This window comes from Pinus tabuliformis, chromosome X (assembly GCF_031772625.1).
Source record: "Pinus tabuliformis cultivar Carrire ecotype Pingquan chromosome X, CPIR1, whole genome shotgun sequence".
Classification (NCBI taxonomy): domain Eukaryota; kingdom Viridiplantae; phylum Streptophyta; class Pinopsida; order Pinales; family Pinaceae; genus Pinus; species Pinus tabuliformis.
The window spans coordinates 1,350,399,397-1,350,422,203 of record NC_142308.1 but is presented as its reverse complement, the minus strand read 5'-3'; the positions used below and the strand labels follow the sequence as shown (position 1 = coordinate 1,350,422,203).

The 22,807-nt window shown below is 36.5% G+C and overlaps 1 pseudogene; it reads right to left on the bottom strand.

Annotated features, from left to right (window-relative positions):
• Nucleotides 1–21,488: 21,488 nt before the first annotated feature.
• On the bottom strand, nt 21,489–22,287 carry LOC149145079 (receptor homology region, transmembrane domain- and RING domain-containing protein 2 pseudogene; annotated as a pseudogene).
• Nucleotides 22,288–22,807: the final 520 nt, after the last annotated feature.

Below are 22,807 nucleotides of genomic sequence, written 5' to 3'. Positions count from 1 at the left end.
TGAAGAAGAAAAATAGCAGGAAGAAATATCCCCTAAAACACTGGCAAGGGAAGCAGCAGCTTTGCTTGCTGCATTAAGCACTCCAACTAATCAAAAGGGAAAAAGAAAAAGACAGGCATCGATGTATTTCAAAGCCTGGAGGAGCACTAGGATTAAGGTGGGAAAGCCCCAACCACCATCAAAAGAACCCATTATCATTGAGGATGCACCTACTGTGAAAAAGGAGGAATCTCCCTCCAAAATCTCCATCACCGATGAGAGACGGAGTCCGAAGACCTCCGCCTGGAAGGAAAGGATCAAATTGATGGACTCCAAAGCAATCCTACAGGAGGCACAAACCTCTCTACAGGAGACACTAGCCAAGCTCAAAGAAACTGGAAAACTAGAAAGGAAGGTAGAGGAATAGTCCCAAGAGGAAGGTAAGGCAAAATAAATACCTGAGCCAAGCCCCCAGCCTAATTTAGGCTCCTATTACAATCTTCTAGAAGGTGGGAAGATCATCCCACCAAAATTCGTTGTGCCTCTTTTCTTCAAACTAGAAAAAAAAAGAGTTAGGACCCACACCACAATGTAGATTTCTAAATCTAAAGGAATCGAAGATATAGGGCACATGGAAAATAACTTGAGAGAGATGAGTAGGGAGTTGAGCATGGTAAAGCACACATAGAGCATCAGAAGAGCTCAACTACAGGTAGAAAATGAACTGTTGAAAAAGCAGTTACAAGAATGGGAACCTCAAAAGGGAAATAAGCTACCAATCTTGGAAGGACAACAACAAAAAGAGGGACCCCAGATAGATAGTGAGGCAGTAGAGAAACCGCAGCAAGAAGAACCATAGACAGATAGTGAAACACTGATGGAACAATAGTAAGAAAAAGAATCTCAGTTAGAAATTGAAGTGCTGATTTTGAAAGGTAGCTGCAGGAAAAGGAAGCCCAGATGGCCTGCATGGCCAGCTGGGCAAAGGAGGCCTTGCAGTGCAAACAACTAGCTAAATCCTATGCACTATATCTTAAATATCAGTGGCTCCAATTCCAGATTAATACATTTGCCCAGAGGGGCACAATCCCATTTCAAGATTATGGTTAGTTTATGCATTTATGTGATCATAGTTCTGCCAAGGATAAAGCAAAGCTAGCAGAATTTTACCTACACAACATGGCACTTGCTGACATGAATTTATGGGATCCAAATGCTGCATTTGGAGACTTACAGCTAATGGCTATGGCTTCTTGGATGAGCCATGAAGAGAAGAGAGCAGTGGAAATTTAGAAAATGATGACAATAGAGATGAGGAGCCCCTAATGATTAGAGTCGAATCAAAATACCCCTTAGCCCTCATCTATGCCCATGAACACCTTGTAGCCAATCCCCAAGTTCTCCCTGATTATGTTGACAGGCAAGCACAAGCTATTATTCATTTTGAAGATATGGAGAGATTGTTTGGCGATGACTACCTTCATGCATGCATGAGAAGGTGGAATACATTGCCACATAGCTTAAGGATCATGGAGTATCACTTCCCAAATAGAATGAGGGAGGCCATGAGGAGAGTACCCCTATACAAACAATCAATGCAAAACTTGAAAGCCAACTGGATTGGTCTTAAGTTTAGTCCTCCACTACTTTTAGGACTGTTGGAAGGAGTTAAGGAGGAGGAAGAACAGAAACAATGGGAGGAAGTGGACAGGAAAGCAAGTTTCCATGATATAGAGGAAGACATCACATCAGAATCTTGGGATGTCAGGTAATCTATTAGAGCTATTAAAGATGAAGAGCTAGATTAGTTACTCAGAGGATAAGCAACCCATTCAGCAGGGGGTGATGATGAGCCCCAGAAATGGGTAACTATATGGGCTCATTCTGCCTATTATTTTCATTTAATACACCGTTCTCAATAGTTTTGTGCATGTTTTTGAATATACTTATGTCAATAGAGTGAATGGGGATAGTCACTTTGCCATGTAGTCTAATGAATGTTTATTGCAGATTTTTTGGACAATTTTGGACAAAGACAAAGAAATTATGAGCAAATGGCAACCAAACTCAAGGAAATAGGGAAGAGGACTTGTAGGAGGGGTGCCTCCTTCATTAATTACCCTTTCCTCGAAATCTCCACCAGCAGCTCGGAGTACACAGGGCCACGTTGATGATTCCAACGGGTAGCCAAGCAAGTCAAGTAGGGCTGTTGTTATCTTCAGTTCTAGGCAGCCGAGTTCCTTAAGTTTAGGAGGACTGTTGGGAGTCCCCACTTGTATAAATAAGAGTCTTCAAGCCTGAGTAGGTTATCCATTTCTTAGTCTATTTTCACACTTTGGTGTAACATTGTACTCGGCTCATTTTCAAGCTCTTTTTGAGACAGTTTTTATGTGATGTAACTACTATTTTTGATAATGAAGATGAATGAAGTTTTGAGCTAGCATTGATCTTTTCTCCAGAGGGCTAAAGCTCTTGGGTTAGAGTCCAACCCAAGTTTCCCAGCACCTCCTTTGTGTACTTATATGTTTTTGTTTCCATTCATGAGTTAATTTCTGTTGCATATACTCATTTTAGTTCACTAGATTAGGTTTCTTTTGATGGTTAGAATAGTTGTTTTTGCTTCAAGTTGCTTAAGTAAGTTGTTGTAGTGACAGAAAAAGATCTAAAAGGAAAACAGTAGGTCTTGATCTCCCTTCTCCCTCCTTGGGACCATGATCTGAGGTCAAGGCACTACTGCTGCCACCAAAAACACAATTTTTGCTCTTCCAATGCAATTGCTAGTGTGATATTTCGAGTTGGAGAAGTTGATATTGGTTTAGATTTAATTGCATAGATCATTGTATGCCCTTTTTACATAGTTCTCTCGCATGATTTCTGTTCATAAAGTACTATTCAACATTTTTCTGGTTTTAGGTCAGAATTTAGGTTAAAATAGACAAAACTTTGTTTTTCGGTTCTTGCTTTGGTCAGTTTCGAGAAGTAAGTGTGCAGATCTCTTGTAGAACATTCCAGCTCATCATTCCTCCATTAAACAGCCAACACCAACTCACTTCTCCAAGATTTCCCCACTCATTCGCCACATTTCGCCAATCTGCCCTAATTTCTGCGTTTTTCCATAAAGTTGCTCTTTTGCCCTTTGAACAAATCCAACCATCTCCTTCATCCATGATCTTCCTTGACAAGTTATAGACCCCTCAACACCTTCATCTAACCTTCATTTCCCCTTTCCCATCATTTTTCCACCTTCAAATCTCCAAAAACCACTTTCGGCCTCCTCCTGTAGATCCCCTGCAGCCTCCTATAGAACTTCCTGTGAGTGATTTTTCGAAGTCTGATCACAATGGAAGTCTTCAGAAGGGCACTAGGGGCTTCTTAGGACCTCTCCACACCTTCCTCACCATCTGCAAAAGCCAACTCCATCTTCCTTTGCCACCAAATCTCTGCACAGTCACAACCAGTCAAATCACAAGCATAATAATTCCACATAAAAATACTCAAAAGTACAAAAAGATGATTTCTTCTCATTTCTCTTCAGAAAGTAGCCTGAATAAATGCAATTTACCTTTTCAATAGTTAATGTCACACATTTCAGTAGTTTCCATCTCTTTTTTCAAAAGTAGGGTTAGTGGGTAAACTAGGGTTTTCTAGGGTTTGCGGTTCATTTCAGTTTTCCCTCTCTTTTTGCAAGTAGAATAGCCCCTGTAGAGTTAGTTTCCTTTCATCACAATTAAATATTCTTTTGAGAACTCATAGAATTTGGCTTAAGCTCCTAGCGAACTTGCGCCAGCAGATCAAGTGACAGCCTGCAATAAGAGCTAGTACTTGTGCATACAACATTGTCGCTTCAAAGTTTTTTACGAACTACCAGGTTGATAAAAGTAAAGAAGGAAGCCCGAGGACTTGCAACATTATTACTGCAATACTAGAGCTCACCACTTGAGACACTAGACATGACTTTCTATTTTTATAAAGTCACTCTAGGATTGTTAGAAAAGAGGTTTTATTAAGGAAATTCATCCCTGAGATTTCCATGAGTGGTATTTTTCTTCTGGAGAATAGGAATTTCATACTCCTATTGCATGCATCTTTGTGCCTTAGTAGATTGAGGACTCCATGCACTAATCTAATCTAAAGATCTAAGATTCCACACCTTGATCTTTTTAAATATTCAGGACTCCCCGCCCTATAATTTTATTATAGATACAAGACTCCACATCTTTATCTTTCATGGGTTTAGGACTTCGTGCCCTAATTTCCATGGCTTCTCATCTACTCTACTTTGAAACTCCATGTTTCACCTTAAGGTACTGATTATGATCTCATACCCATCTGATGGTTCATTGGTAAGGCATTATTCCAAGACCCGCACACATCACAATCTCATAGATCAAAGGAATCAATGAATTTCATAATGAAATTATTCACATTTTACCAAATATTGTGCATGACTCCCACAACCATTTTGGTTCTAGAGAAATGAATACCGCAACCATTTAAAATTTGAACATCCTTGTTTGAAAATAACCATGTTCCATATCACATCCTACTCAATATAAGATTAAGCATATAAAATCATAAAAATCATGTATCATGACTTCCCCAGTCATTTATAATTTTAGCATCCTTGTTTGAAAATAACTATGTACCTGCCACATCTTGCTCATTACAAGATTAAACATATATAATCATATAAATCATGTATCATCCATAAATCATAATTAACCATATGTTCCACATAACCATGACCATCCATGGATCTATGTGTCTCAATCCTGAATCAACATCCATGTCATACACATATTTCCAAACTAAGATACCAAAAGAGAAAACATCGACAATATGTTCTTAACCAAAATCAATTCTTATACACACAACCATAGATATTATCCTAAGCGTACAACAGCTAGATGACCCAAACCAGGTCTATAACATATAAGCATGTACATAATTTTCTCACACATAATATTATATCATTATATCAAAATCGCCCTCTCTAAGTGTCATCAAAGCTATCTCACCAATAAGGGACACTACATCAGCTAATAGTAGGGTTAGTCCATCCTTGGAAAGGATTATAACTCTAACTTGTGGAAGGAAAATTTGTTGATCCTAAAGATGGGTTAGAATGCCGTATATGACCACTCCCAAAAGGGAATCCCTCAAAAGAATCTGACCCAATTTCCATGGAAGTCATAGAAGTGGAGGCAGTTGATGGAAAACTTAATAGAACCGAAGGAATTCCATTGGCGGCATTCCAAAGGGGAAAGAACCAATGCCAGAGGCAAAAGCTTGGGTGCCCCCACTCAAAGGTGGAATGGTGGTAGAGCCAAATATTGCAGTGCTAGGAGTGATTGAAGGTATGTAAATTGTACCTCCTCCTTAAACTGATAATGAAGTTTGCATACTAGTAGCACTCATGGTGGAAGCCATGCTCTCAACAGTGGTCATCGAAGGAAAAGATCGAAATAGACCTATGCTTGAAGGCATGTGGGTCGGAGTCCCAACATATAATAAAACGTTTGGATGATCGGGAGGAAGAGGAGAATTTGGAGTCAAATGAGACTCAGGAAGTTCTTCAACCTCTATAGCATCTTCCAACTGGAAGAGGACTTTAGAAAGGATTGGATTGTTCCTCTCCAAATCTCTACTTATACCAAGTCTATTTTGTGAATCAATAACTTCAACTAGAGGATCAATCTTTGTTACATCTGTTGCCACTGATTGGAAATCATCGGCATAATTTCCCCTACGCCTTCTAAGAAAAGGCACAACACTCATGGGTGAAAGCCCACAAAGCCTCCTAGACTGATGAACTGATCGATCAACCACTTTTAATTATTTTTAAGAGAACTAATTAAACACTCAAAAAATTACAAATCTAGGCCAACTAGGAGCAAAGAGCACTCTCTAAAAAAGTCCCTAAAGATACAGTCAATCAAACTACTTCCAGGTATTTCTGCTCTGAGTGATGAGGACCGAACACCAAAATACAGGAAACTGAAAATCAAGGACCTTCCGAAAATAGTCTGGGATAACGATGGCCCAGGCATACTAGCGAAGGTAATAGAAACAATTACACTGACCTCCAGACAAAAGCATTTTTCAATTCAAGCACCCAAGCTTCGCAAGGGTACCGTCCAAAAGTAATAATGAATGTGATGCAGCGTCTTCCTCAAGTGCCACGGGATTCCCCTGCATAGCCACCTATGTGATTCCTAGGAATAACAACTATGGGCACCACTTCATATCAAAATCCAAGTGGAACAGTCTCGGGGTGGGATCCAACAAGTAGGAAAGGGGGTATCTCTCTTCCTTGTCTTCACTCTCCCTCGTTCTTGACTCAGTCATAGAGCTTTCCCAGTCTTTCTAACGACAGTGGATTTCACTCATTATTCAACTTCTATGTTTGATAGTTTGAGTGGCCTTGGAGAGTTAACTCTCCACTCACCTATTCCAAGGCCCTAAAGAGCTTAAATTTGTTTGTGGTGTTAATGAAAAATTTAAAAAGTTCTAGTTCTTTTTATTAAAGTGCTTGATTTTAGAGGGTTGTTCTTTAATTCAAAGGTACAATGAGAGTGAAACTTATGGTGTTTTTGACCCAAAATAAATCAATAGAAACTTAAATATATGCATGCAGTTATTTTCTTATGATGAAAAGGGATTTCTACTTGGTTCTACAAAAAACTTGTATAAGAAAAAAAAAATCTTTTCTTTTTCAGAAACACTCCACACACACTCAAAATCTAACAAAAAGACTAAAAAATCTTATTGTGAAAACTAACCTAATGCAAAATTAAATCATGATGCAAGATCTTACGAATACCCATACGATAAGCAAATGTGCTTCTTTATAAGACCAATAAGCCAACTTGAAAATAAAGAGGGCAAAAATTGAATAACAATTTCCCTCAAAACCAAGCAAAACAAATTGAAAAAAGTTCACAATTGCTCAAAAAACAAAACCAAAGAAACCAAAAAAACAAAAACTTGAAAAGAAAAAGAAAGGAAAAAGTATGTTTTTGTCTTTTTCTTGTAAAAAACCAAAGAAGTTTTTGAGGTCACAAAAAGACTACTAAATTTCAAAGATCAAGAAACAAGAACAAAGGTCCTTGAACTTCACAAGTTATGCAACTCATCAATAAAATGAAACTTGAAATGAGAAAGGACTACAAACTTGCACAAACTGATCCGAATACCAGTAAAAAACGACCTCAGCAAATCGACAAAATGTCAAGAAAGACTCTCAAGATTGCCCAAAGAGACACTCAAAAACCATGAAAAACAAAATAGGTCAACCAAAAGGGAAAGAAAAGCAAAACAATCTGAAATTTGGGTTATAAACGCAATTGAAACCAATTTGTTGTTCTGGAAAGACAGAACAACCAGGAACTTTTGATAGAAGCCTTGATCCCAAAACGCAAACTGAAACCTTACTAAAAACAAATCCTAGGTCAACTAGGTTTTTCACTTAGAAGCAGATTCAAATTGAAAACTTGCAAGAGAACAAAGTTCTATTGTTCTACTGACAGTGGATGACTGGAAAGTAGAAAAATTCACGAGGAAACAGACTTAATTGGGCTAGATATTTTGAAAAATCAATTCAAAATTAGGTATACACAACTGTGTAAAGGCACGGAGGCATGCACACACATTTCAAACACTAGAAACTTGCATATACGCGAGTCTATTTGAGGAAACAAGTGTGTATAGATTGTTGTATCCCTAAAAAAACACATATAAAAAGCTCAATTAAGAAAAATAAAAGAACCAAGGCCTGATCCAAAATATCAGACTTGATGCCTGGGAAGCTAATAAGTCACTAACACTGTAAAAACAAGAAATCAAGAAAACGAACCCTGATCAAGAACAAATAACCAAAACTAGGAAAAACAAGAATGTTTTCCCTAGTGGAGTTTCCAATTCTGTTGTTTATGGAAACACCTTAGGGTCTTGGGTTGAAAACCCCAACAGAGTGGAGGGCATATAGTAGAAAGAAATACACAGACAAATATTCTAAATGCTTAAACTACTGAAATAGGAAGAAGTGGTATTACCCGAAGGTCCTACGTTCAAGGTCAATCCCGCAAGGTCCAAACCCTTCAATCCTTCCGATGCTTTTAGAACCTGTAACTTATCCAAGAAAAGCATATACAATAGCATTAATAGAATGAATGTTCATGATATAGGTGTTAAATAATATAAGAAAGTGAGAAAATAAGCATTAACATAATATTTATAAGCAAATCATAACATGGATTAATGCATAAACATAATAAATATCAGGAATAGAACAACATTTCTTTATTGATCTAATCTAAATAAAATGTGGAAAACTACAACGTGAGTCTTCCTCCAACTCCAAGTGGAATCGTCCTTCGAATCCGTCCTTCCCGAGCCTCAACAATCTTCTTCCATCGATATACACAAGGATTTCATAAAAGGGATGAAGGGCATCTCAAATGAGGAAACAAAGGTTTCCTATAACTTGGGAGTACAAGAGGCATAGAGACTTCTTCAGACTCGATGAGGGATGTAATCAACTATAATATCAATATCTCATCTCTTCTCCCCTTAGGCCTTCCCATGGAGATTTATTTATACTTCTCCAAAATAGTTTTTTCAACTGGGAAACAGTTGGGCCACGTGCTACAGTAGGTGAGTGACAGGTAAAACTCATAAACTCTACCTGAATTTAAGGAGATTATTTATTTTTTAGTCTTTTAACACATATACGCAGGTTGGGTATACACTGACCCACATGTACACACTTTTTATATAGGGAAAAATAGCGTATGGGAAGTAAAACACTATTTTTTATAATTTGGACCAAGTCTAGAAAGGAAGGGTTTTCCTTAGGCCATAACCAGAGCATCAAATCTACCAAGAGTGGTAAATGGTGTTATAACATGCATTGGTAGGAATTACCACTCCCCAAACTCTCAAGATAGAAGGACATATCAAGAAGGAAAAGGTAATAGTATTTATTGATTCAAGTAGTACCCATAAGTTTATTCATTATAAGATAGACAAGAAATTGAATTACTGCTTATATCTAGCACTAGACTGTCAAGTGATGGTTTCAAATGGAGGAACTATAAATTTCCCTTGAAAGTGCCATAATACAAGCTAACTGTGGGGGGATATGTATTGAATATTTCAATTGTTTCCATTCCAGTGGGAGTTGTTGATGTTGTACTAGGAGTCCAATGGTTACAATCTTTGGGGACAATAGCTTTTAATTTTCAATAAATTTTCTTGAAACCTTTTTTTGGAAGGAAAGGAATTTGAATTAAGGGATATTGCAGGGAATCTATGAAAGATAATCATCTCTAATGGTATGACAAATCTTATAACAAAATAACAATGGGACATAATTGCAATGCTCACTAGAGGTTAAAACATCGAAATCATCTATTTCTTCACATCTCCAAAATTCTTGGATAATCATTCCAAGGTATTTGAGACTCCCAAATACCTCCCATGTATTCTTGATTATGATCATGATATTCATTTGATTCTAGGAAGTGTTCCACCAAACATCAATTCTTATAGATATCTCGATTCCCAAAAGAGTGAAATTGAACGCATGGTTGCAGAAATTCTAGAGGTCAGTGTAATTCAACCTAGTCATAGTTCTTTCTATTCTCCAGTAGTATTGGTGCACAAGATGAATGGATCGTGGTGCATGTGTCCAGATTATAGGGAGCTCAACAAGCTCACTATCAAAGATAAATTTATCATTCCTGTCATTAATGAATGTTTAGATGAATTACATGAAGCAATCTACTTCACTAAGTTGGATCTTCATTCTGGATATCGTCAAATTAGAATGAAGAGTGAAGACATTCTGAAAACAACATTTGGAACTCATGAGATTCATTATGAATTTTTGGCCATGCCTTTTGGCATTACCAATGCACCTTCCACATTTCAATTTTTGATGAATTCTATTTTCAACCCCTTCCTTAGAACATTTGTGTTAGTATTTTTGATGATATACTAATATATAGAAATTATTGGAAGGATCATGTTCAACATGTGGATAGGGTGCTCAAACTATTGTAGGAGAAACAATTATATGCAAAAACCTTCAAATGTTTCTTTGGAGTATAGGAGGTGGAATATCTGGGTCATATTGTATCTCATGAGGGTGTTAAGGTAGACCCTAGCAAAATTAAATCCATTAAGGAATGGAAAAGCCCCACAACCATAAAGAATATTCAAGGATTTCTCGGGTTGATAGGGTACTATTGCAAGTTTGTTAAGAATTATGTGAGAATAGAATCACCTCTAACAACATTATTGAATAAATATGCAATTTCTTGGACTCCAAAAGAAACTAAGGCCTTTGAACATCTTAAAGAGGAAATGTGCCAAGCATCAATCTTACCTACACTAGACTTCACAAAAACCTTTATTGTGGAATCTGATGCCTCAGGAAATGGAATTGGTGTTCTTTTAATGAAAGAAGTAAGACCCATTGCTTTTGAAAGTCGTCCAATCAAAGGAAACTATTTACACAAACCTATTTATGAGAAGGAAATGTTGGAAATACTACATGCACTAAAGAAATTTCGACCTTACCTAATGGGAAGATACTTCAAGGTCAAAACAAATCATGATAGCCTTAAATACTTTGGGAACAAAGATTATCTTTAGAAGAGCAGCAAAAATGGGTCACAAAGATGTTGGGTTATAACTTTGAAATCATCTACAGAAAAGGGAAGCAAAATGTTGTTGCAGATGCACTCTCAAGAAAGGATGAAGATGTGGAAGCACTGCCTTGTGCCATTTATATTATCCAACCATATTGTATAATCGAAGAAAGGTATGAATGGAAGAATGATGAAGAAGTGTGGACACTCATTCAAAAGTTGCATCAAGATCCCAGTACATATGATACATTTAGCTAGAAAAATGATTCATTATGGTACAAAGATATCTTATATCTTTGTAAGAATTCCCAACTCAAACACAAGATTCTTTTGGACTTGCACTATGCCTTAGGAGGGCACTCAATATTTTTAAAAACATACCACAAGGTCAACAAGGATTTTTTTTGGGATGGCCTTAAATATGATATTAAAAATTTTATGGCGAAATATTTGGTTTGCCAACAAAATAAAGTTGAGACAATTAAGACCCCAAGTATGTTACAACCTTTATCCATTCCAAGACAACATTAGGAGGAGGTCTTAATTGATTTTATCATGGGTTTACCCAAGTCCAAAGGAAAAACTGTCATCATGGTGGTAGTTGACAGACTTACCAAGTATGCACACTTTTTTGCATTATCTCATCCATTTAAAGCCACTACATTTTCTATTGCATTTATGGAAACCCAAATATTATTGTAAGTGATAGAGATCCCATTTTCACTAGAAAATTTTGGACAAAATTATTTTCTTGTCTAGGTGCTCAATTAGCTCATAGCTCATCTTATCATCCTCAATCTGAAGGGAAAACTGAGATAGTGAATAAATGTTTGGAAGGATATCTTGGTTTCATTGTATCTGATAAAAAAACACAATGGGTCAAGTGGTCATCTTTGGCTTAATGGTGGTATATCACTTCCTTCCATACTACAGCAAAAATGACCTCATTTATGGCACTTTATTGATATCATCCACCGTCAATCACATCATATTTAAGAGAAAATTCTAATGTTGAAGCACTGGAAGATGAAATCAAGCATCAACAACAAGTTCTCTAACTCTTAAAGGATAACCTCACTTTGAAACAGAATCGAATGAAACAACAGGTAGATCAACATCACAAAAAAAGAAGTTTTGATGTACGTGACTGGGTATTTTTATAGCTACAACCATACAAAAAAATGTCCCTCAAGCAAGCTAATAAGGATAATAAATTATCACCAAAGCACTATGGTCCATACAAGGTGTTGGAAAATGTTAGTACTATGGTATACAAAAAGAGCTTCCTGCACCTTCCTAAGTGCCCCCAGTTATGTTCCATGCTTAAAGAAGGTTATAGGTAACAAGCTCCCAATTCAAACAATATTGCTATAACTTGATGAGGAAGGAAAAATAATATTGGAACCTGGAGCAGCTACGGAAACAAGAACCCAACAGCTACGAAATCGATTAACTTTAGAGTACCTCATCAAGTGGAAGAACTTACCCCCTGAAGATTCCACATGAGAAGATGAGAATTTTCTACAGAAGCATCCAGAACTGCTCAAGTGTTGAGGAAAACACTTTTTGAAGGAGAGGGGCATGTTAGGTCCCTATAATACTAGTGTAGCTCCTTATTTTTATTGTTAGTGTATCCCCCTTATCGTTATTGTTGTGCCCATTTAGTCCTCATATTGTTATTATTGTGCCCCCTAGAAGCCCACTATTGTTATTGTTATGCCTTTACATTATTATTGTTATGTAGGATCTAATTATATTGTGTCCCCTTAGACTCCTATATACAGAAAGAATGTCTTGTCATTTATATCATCCAATAATTGTTCATTTATGTAATGTAAAGGGATTTCCCCCTCGAAGAGGATAATTTTTAAGTCATCGATATATCTTTTTGTGAGTTGGTTGCATAACAATCACACATAGCATCTTCTCTATCCTAAATGGACCTAGGGCCTACCCCCTAGAACTCACCAATGTCATAGTAATTCAAATGATGACCTAAAATAAACTCTACCCAAATGTTCTTTAAATAAATATATAGAGGTACCTCCCTATCATTGTAAAGCCATTTTTCCAATACCATTAGCCACCAATACATCCAATTATCCATATAAAATTAAATATAAACCATAAGCTAATCCAATTATCTATTATAACGATAGGCTAATATTATTTTCCAAAATAAATTATGTACAACTTGGAAAAAATGGGACTAATCATAATGGTCATATAATTAGAGTGCAAATTATTTTATTCTCGTTTTAAATATAAGTATAATGAGGTTCTGCATCCAAATCTTAGTGAATCCTTTCACTTCCAAATTGAAGATCATGTGTATATGAAGAATGCAGATAGGTCCTCCTAAATTAAAAATTTTAGCATGTTATCCTTTGATTTCCTTATTTTTCCCCATTGTGAGAGACCTAACCCCAAAGATTATGTCTTCCAAAGAAAATATTCATCCTCTATAGGAGCATTCATAATGATTTCCATAGAGTTATGGGATCCATAAATATTTTTAAGGTAGGAACTCTAGTTCTTAAAGCGATTAATATTATTTTCTTTCATTTTACGAATTAGAATTTTCCTCCAAAAATTATGAGGATCTAATTTAAATAGGTACAACTATTTCGCTTTCTCTATTTATGTAGAACATTTTCTTCCCTTTAACAATCACTTTGTATATATTTATCTTATCGATCTCTAAAGATTCATTAGAGGCATTCTTAATTCCTTTTCTAGCAATTTTACAAACAATATCATATCAAAGGTTGGTTCTTCTATTATTCTTGTTACATGACACCAGAGAATTATTGGAAACTTATTTATACTAAGGGGTTGCAAATCTGTTTAACATCAATTTAAAAAATTTAACCAATTTTTCGCAATCAATAAACACTTAAACAATAAGTGGCATAGTACAATAGCATTAAATCTAACATGCATGCACATTCAAAAACAAAATAGGAGAAACAACACACAAGGACACCATGATTTTATGTGGAAACCCTCAAGGGGAGAAAAATCACCATACTTTTTTTTATTACAATGGAATCGGCAACAGGGGCAGCCTCGCGACTCGCATTACACGGGGTTGATTCTGACCGCTACCTCTATAACCACTGGGAGTTGTGCCCACCCCTCTATACAACTTTAGGGTTAGTCCAGGGGATTTGAACTCGTGACCTTCAATACGAAGCCTACCTTTCTAACAATCTTCACCGCATTGTGATTACCAACTCGCCTACCCCCATGGGGCTAAAAAAAAAATCACGATACTTATTTGCTTGTCTTCTTCTAATTAATCTTCAAAATTATTTTACATATATTTTTTGGCCACAGCCATCTAGGAAGCCCCAACTTGTCAGAGGCCCCAACCTCCATAAAGAAAAAAATCTAGCCACAACCAAGAAGCAACCCCCAATTCCCTAACTAGAAAGCCACCACTTGCCTAAATCCCAAACCTTCTCAAATATCATGGACCTTTCATTCATTTTCAAACTGGGCATCTTCTGCAATAATAACAAAACAAAAACCTTCCTGCAACCAACACAATTAATAGAGCCAAAACACACATAGCCAAAGTATAAGTACAACCATACAAACCCTCAATCAACCATCAATTGTAGTTTAATACAAAGCAACTTCTTGATACATGGAAACTACAATGATGAACTAGGACTCTGCAACTTGAATCTCATAATTGATCTCTCCTACATATAATTTCGGCTTCATTATACATAGCAACTAAACTTAATGTCCAACACTAGCATAACATATTTATAATTTCAGCCTCATCAAGATAGATTAAATAAATACATTAATTACTCTCCATTTCCCTTGATGACCATATCAAATGGGACCGAATCAAATCAATTAATGCATTTACTCCTCACTTTTGGTGATTATCCTCAAAACAATTCATGATATTCATTCAGGTTGGTCTTTATTATATACATGAGGGAGAGACCATTCATTTCATCTCTCGGTGACTCTTCATAATTTCTACAATTTCAGTTATTCACCCAACCCTGATGATTAGGTGTCAAAATTCCCCCCCTTAAACTGAAGGGATGTTGGTGAGTCCAAGCATCATTTTGAATCTTTCAATATTTTCTCTTCCAAGAGCTTTGGTGAAGATGTCAGTAATTTGCTCATTAGTGGAACAATGGTGGAGATGGATTGTTTTTGCCTCAACATGATGTCGAATCAAATGATATTTAGTATTGATGTGTTTCGTTTGATCATGGAACTTTGGTTTCTTGGCCAATTTTATTGTCGAGGTATTGCCAATCATGAGTGGAGTCGATTGTACTTGTTTTACCTACAAATCTTCAAGAATTTTCCTGAGCCACACAATTTATTTTGTTGCCTCAGCTGCTGCCACATACTCTACCTCTATTGTGGAATCTGGTGGAACTGATTGTTTGTGTGATCTCCAAGAGATAGCTCCTGATCCAAGACTTATAACATAACATGATGTAGATACCCTAGTTTCTTTTTCTCCATCGAAGTCGAAATCAGGGTATCCAATCAAGCTGAATTCGTCCACCTGTGTATACTTGATTCCAAAGTCTTGAGTTCCCTTCAAGTACCTTAGAACTCCTTTTGCAGTAGACCAATGTCCCTCACAAGGCTTTTGCATAAACCTGCAGAGGATTCCAACAATAAATGAAATTTTTTGTCTGGTAATAGTTAGGTAGTTGAGACTTCGTACAAGTTGTCTACACTTTGTTGCATCCTCAAATTATTTTCCTTCAATGGATGTGAGCTTTATGTTTTGTTCCATTGGAGTAGTAAAGGGATTGCATTCTTTTCATGCCAAACCTGTTCAACAGATCTCCAATCTACTTCTTTTGGGAAAGGAATATGGACTTTGGATGTTGAGTTACTTCAATACCAAGATAGTAATGAACATAGCCCAAATCAATCTTTTCAAAACCTTTCCTCAATTCCTTCTTCATGGATGCAATGTAGCTTTCATTGTTCCCTATAATAAAAAGATCATCTACATATACCACAAGATACACAATTGTTTTTCCAACCTTCTTGAAAAACAAAGTTGCATCATCAAGATCATAATGTTTGAAATTAAGTTTTAGAATATGCTCAGTTAGCTTTTCATACCAGGCTTGCAGTGCTTGTTTGAGGCCATACAAGGATTTCACAAGTTTGCATACTTTATTTTCATGTCCTTTAACAGTAAATCCTTTAGGATGGGACATAAAACATTCTCTTTTAAATCTCCATTCAAGAAAGCGGTTTTTACATCCATTTGATGGACTTTTCAACCGTTCTGAGCTGCTAGGGCAAAGAGTGTCCAGATGGTAGCCCATTTTGTTGTGCGAGAAAAAGTTTCCTCATAATTGACCCCTTCCTTCTGTGCAAAACCTTTTGCCACAAGCCTGGCTTTATGCTTGTGAAGTGAGCCATCAGCTTTATACTTGTTCTTGTAGACCCACTTGTAGCCAATTGGTTTGGTTCCTAATGGAGGATCAACCAGCTTCCAAGTGCCATTCTTTATCAAGGCATCATACTCCTTTTGCATCGCTTCTTTCCATTCATCATGAGAAGCAGCTTCTTTGAAGGAAGTTGGTTTGAAATATGTAGACAAATTCAATTCACAATCATAAGAAACATCCATATCAACAGGTGAATCAAAGTCATCTACATCACCTCCATTTTGTCGGTTTGAATTTCTAGTTCCTGTCTTTCGACCCTCATCAAGATGAACACTTTCAAGTGTCTTTGTCAGCCACTTTGGGGGACCTTTCTCAGATGGTCCAGGCTGCTCTATTGATTGAGTTGGGACTGAATCAAGATTGAGTCTCCCAATTCTATCAATCACATCACTTAAAGTATCATCCGTTGTTGGAGTTTCATGCAGGGGAGAGAGTGCTTCAGAAGAAGATTCCATAGGTTTATCTAGTATAGGAATCCCCCCTTCAAGATGTGGAATCTGATTATCAAATTCTTGAAATGATTTTGCATTTGTGAATCTATCCAAGTGATCAAGTTCCCACTCAACAACATTGTTAGTTTTGGATGTTTCAAGAAAGATTACATCTCTAGATACAAAAAACTTTTTATTGACTTCATCACAGAGATGGTATGCTTTTGAGGTGTTTGAATACCCCAGGAAGATACACTTATGACTTCTTGCACCAAGTTTGTTTCTATGTAGCTTTGGTATCAAGGCATAACAAGTGGAACCAAAGACCCTGAGATGCTTTACTGAAGGAATGTGGCCATACCACATTTCATAAGGAGTCTTGTTTCTAATAGCATTAGATGGACATCTATTCTTTATATATACAGCACATAGAACTGCATCATCCCAAAACATTAATTTTACATTTTTGAAAAACATCATGGAGTGCACCATATTTAAGATTGTCTTATTCATTCTTTCAGCTACACCGTTCTGTGGGGAATATAAGGCACAGTTGTTGGATGTTTGATCCCATGTTGGCGAAGATAGTTTTCAAATTCATTTGAAGTGTATTCTTTTCCATTATCAGTGCGAATAGAGCCAATATGAGATTGTGCATCATTTTCAATCCATGTATGAAAGTTCTTGAATGTTTGAAAAGAATCAGATTTGTTCTTCAATAAATATACCCAACACATTCTGGTGTAGTCATCAATAAATGTCATCATATATTTATTTTCATTTTCAAAAGGAACAGGCATTGGACCACATAAATCTGAATGAATGAGTTCAATTTTTCTATGTGCTCTTGAATGTGAATCATGAAAATACTGTTCACTATGCTTTCCTAGAATGCAAGCATCACACTACTTAAGTTTCCTAGGAATTGTAGGAAAACTAGTAACACCATTTTTCTTCAACAAGCGGAGGCTATCATAGTTCAAATTTCCAAATCTAGCATGCCATAATAAACTTGATGGAAGTGTACCTTCTTCATAATGAGAATCGTATGAGAAATGTTGTGCATAAGCAGAGGTACCCTAGAGCTTGAGAAGCCTTTCTTATTCTATCCCCCTCATGACAAGTGAGTGGTCAGATGCTTCTCTCACCTCAAGCTTGCCATCAAACATATGAATGGAGTGACCTTGTTGGCGGATGTAGACCAAGGATAGGAAGTTTCTCTTTAGTTGTGGGAGATATAGAACATGATGCAGAAGAAAGTCTGGAAGACCAGGCAATTTAAGTCTGATTGTGCCAAGCCCTGATGGCTTGAGTTTTGATTGGTCTGCAAAGTATACTGCTCTATCAACATTGTCAGTAAATTCTTTAAAAAAATATTATCTATGATTCATGTGGCATGTTGCTCCTAAATCAAGCAACCAATCATTTTTCCAAGAAGCAAATGAAGCATTAAATAAGTCTTCATTTACTCCAATATTACATTTTGCCACAACATAATGAGAGGATTTAGGTGCTTTACCTTTGTCTGTGTCATTAGTTTTACCTTTGGGTTGGTTTCTTTGTTGCTCAATTTTGTCCCAAGGTAACTTGCATGTGGAGGCATCATGTGATCCATTTCTTTTGCAGCGTATGCAGTGCAAATCTGCCTTTTCTCCTTGAGAGTGTCTGCCCCCCCTGCCTCTAAAATATCTTCCTCCTCCTCCTCGACCACCTCTTCCTCTAGAAGAATATTGGGCAAGATTCTTTTCTTTATGACCAAGGCACACAACCTCTTCAGAAAATTCAGGGGTTGTCTTCTTTCCAAAAGCTTTCTCTCTTTCAACAAATTTTTTCACAAGAGAGTCAAAGGTAATATCTTTGAGATTTCCATTTGCTTGCAATGACTCAAGATAATTGGAGTAAGTAGGATAAAATTCCTTGAGAAAAGCAATAAGAAGAATATCCAATTCAACCTTAGTGGCTTTGATATCATGCATTATAGATTTGACTTCGGATGCAAGAGCAAGAGGATCATTATTTTGTAATTCAAGAGTGGAGAGTTTAATCATGAGTTGAACAACTTCAAGTGCAGAGTGTGAGTCATAGAGTTCTTTCGGCTTTTGTAAGGATTCGAAATCATTTGAAAATGGTGAAATATGTCAACTCACCTCTTCACTTATAGATGTTGCAATTAATGCATAATCTTTGCTATTCTTATTTTCCCAAATGGCGAACTCCTTATTTGAGGTAGGATGTTCTATCTCTTTGTCTCTGTCTCCAACACACACTCCTTTCCACAACTCATTGAAAATGAGGGTGTGTTTTATCTTCCGGGACCACTCAGGATAGTTCTCCTTGCTAGTGAGAACTACTCCCACAATAGATATGATTGAATGCATTGTAAAATCTATGTACTAAAAAAAAAAAATACTTCTGGCAATATACTGTAAAAAAAAAAAATTGTACTTCTAGTGGCAAACTATGTTTAACTTTGAAAAAAATAATAATGAGGGATAATATATCAAAGTTATTTATTGGGGGAGGGGTTATTTGGTGGAGGGTGTATTCAATATATGGGGGAGGTATATATGGAGTAGGGGTGATATGGAGGCCAGCGCATGTATTAAAAATTGATGTATTAAAAAAACACAAAAGTGTATTAAAACAAGAGTGGAAGCGATGTATTAAAACACACAGAGGTCAATGTATGGCGAGACCGTTCCCTATTAAAATCACATGAGACAACGGTATTGTATCCCACAGCTATCACCAGGAGCAGTATTGTATCCCACAGCTGTCACCATGAGCGCGGTATTGTTAAGAACCAACTGTGAGGCGCAATATTTTTTTTTTATAGAGGTTAGCATGGATTGGAGGTTTTGGACAGTGGCGACTGTTGCATATGGAGGTGGTATAACATATGGTTGTTTCAGACAACTACCAATGTAGGTTTGGATCGGTGGAGGAGAGGTAATACACAAGTGATATTACATAGTCAAATGTTATGCAGCAGATTTAAAACTGGAAGGACTGCATACAGTATTCAAACACTATACCATTGAGCCATACGACATAAAAAATTGGAATTCAATACCATTCTGTTGTGCCATTCAGATACCATTACGCTACGCCGCTCTGATACCATTCTGAGCATGCATCATACACCATGTCCGAGCGGCACCATCACCAGAACGAGATCTCGGTTTCCACTCCACTTTCAAGCACTAAGACCAATGCAATATTCTCACTGGGAGTGCCAGAGAGCAGCGCTATTAGATTATCAGACCTAGTAAATTCTTATGACAGACCAGGAGGAGCAGTGCTTTTATGAAAATGCATATGATAGTGTAATAACAAATACAAAGGTGGGAGTTCTACAAAATAGGCAAAACATATGCAGAATAGGGAGTTACAAAGCATAGGGAAGCCAAAAATGGTGTTGGCTCTGATACCATGTCAGACCAGGAGGTAACTCCTCAAAACAATTCATGACATTCATTCAGGTTGGTCTTTATTATATACATGAGGGAGAGACTGTTCATTTCATCTCTCGGTGACTCTTCATATTTTCTATTATTTATTTACATCAATTTCAGTTGTTCACCCAACCCTTGATGATTAGGTGTCAACATTATCAAATAGGACTAAAACAAAACAATTAACACATTACTTTTGGTGTTCCATTACTCTTAATTACCAAACCATAATCTTTATAAAGGTTGACATCAATACCAACCACGCAACATTGTTTCCAACATCCTCCCCCTTTCTCATTGATGGCAACCCAATTGATCCTTCAATCTGAAATTGACCTCTAAAAATTATCAGTATCACTCTTTGTCCCCCTTTGAGATCAATGGAAAAGGGATACAATTGAAGAAGATGACATCAATGTAAATTGTGTCAACACTCAACTAAACTCATAAATGTTGAAGACATTCAATGTACTCCCCCTAGACACATGCTAACTCTTGATCTACTTTAACACCCATTTAGTACACAAGATAACATAGCCAACATTCTCTTTCCCATCACATAACTCATCAAGTTGCTAAACCCTATTTGTATCATCTCAAGAAATAGTTTGACAAATAACAAAAATCTCACTAAAGCCTCAAAAAAATGAAATAATAACTCATCATACAAAAGAAGCAACATGGAATCACTGACACATCGTTTCTTTGAATATAACAATGGTGTTGCAGCATACAACAATATTGTGAATATAAGGCAATAACATCTCAAATACTATGTCCCCCGAGCAACATAAATCCTCTGATCTGAACATGAACTCTCAACATTAGCTACAACAATCTCACTAACAAGTACAAGGATAGAAGCATGAAGTACACCAAGTGACTATTACATGGCTTTTGTACTATCCATACACACTTCTCTCTCTACAATAGAACAATGCTCATGGCATACACATCGAACAACATACAAGCTCTAGCCAAAAGCATCAAACCCAAACTCACCAATCCAACAACATACTATGTTATACATGACATTAATTATACAAGGCATTAAATGCATCATCAACATGTAAAACTAACAAACCCTTGAACTAATATATTTAAGCACTCGCAACAAATTCACTCAGACTCTATTCAACAATATTGACCACTAGTAACTCAGTATTTTGTAGTCTTGTAACAAAATGTTAGAGGAACAACAAGTTGTCTCCCATCTCTGGATGATGCTCTTTGTCAATATTATAGCCTGCATCCCATCTTTGTTCTTGTTTATTTAAAAAAAAAAAAAATCCTCTGAATTTATAGCAAACATTAAGCATAGAAATTGACAAGAATGGTGTAACATGCAATCAATTGTGATAATGATAAGGATTGTGGGTGTTGGGATAGAGGTTGCTACAATTGAAGGTGGTGAAATTGAAACAAATAATAAAATTGGGGTCTTCTCTGAGGTTGATTCAAATGCACTTTTGAAACAGACATCCCATTTTCATATGGACAAAATTCCCTTCACTTAAGAAGCCATGTATCCGCACATAGTGCATGAAAATCATAATGACAAGGTAAAGTGTGAATCTTTTCACCAACCTCTTAACTTTCTAGATAGATTTCACACGCGTCAGTTCCTCTTGTATCAATTGCTTTGTATGTAACTATAGGAAGAGATTTTACTCCACAACTACTCAAGTCACGTGCCTCATGATTTAGTAAAAACCTTGAATTGAAATGTCGAATCTGGTATTTATAGACAAAGAAAAATGTCAACAATACAGTTGATAATGCAAGAAGAGATAAGAAGGACACTTCCATCCCTAACCAAATAGTTTTTTGGAATGTTGGAAAAATATATCATATTCTATCCATATCCTTTACATGTTTCAGGAGCACATTTGCAGTTTCCTTTTCACAAATACACCATGGATATGAATTCGGACAAAATCTCCTAACAATGTCACAATTTCCTTTCCATCCTCATCATTGTAAACAATAACAACTTCATAGATATATTCTTGAGCAATACAATCCTTCAACTCAAATGTGCATCCATCATGCTCAACTAAATAATTGGAGAATATGTTTTGGTCTTAGGAGCTAAATTACTAAGCTCCACGCAATAATTCAATGGATTTGCAACATAAACTACACCCATAATGCCAACTCCTAAGATATGGGGTGAAAAGTTGGCTTCAATATCTGGGAAATGAATGGACTCATTAGAAAGTGTGATGAGAACAACAATGGAGTGTACCTTCCCCAAGACGGAAATAAGGAACACCACGATAAGACTAGCTAAGGAAACCATAATTTTTTCTAGATTGTAATTGGTCACATAACCCAAAAATCCAAACCTCTCAATATGTACATAAACATCAACTTTCCTCCACATACAATTTTGGAAGCCCATACATTTATTAGCAATGCCCATTTTCTCCAATTGGACCCAAAACCTACAAAGTTAGGGATGTGTAGAGTCCTTTACAAATAAATCTTGTGATTTTGTCCACTACCTGACACTGTGCTAGTGGTTTTCACTCAACCAAGATTTTGGGTAATGGGAAATATACCTATGGATATGGAATCAAACCACTTCTTCTATGACTATGTTCAAGATGAAATAATATTGAATCAAAGAAATTATCTTGGACCAGAACAAGTGAGATTAATAAGGACCACATCAAAACAACCAATTGAACCATGACTATGACATTACTGCATTCACACCAAGTCACTCAATTCAATAGTTAATCACCATGACCATGGATACCAAATAAAATTGACCAAAAGAAATCATTATTCATTATTTGTAACCATCATTCCACGTTGGCATA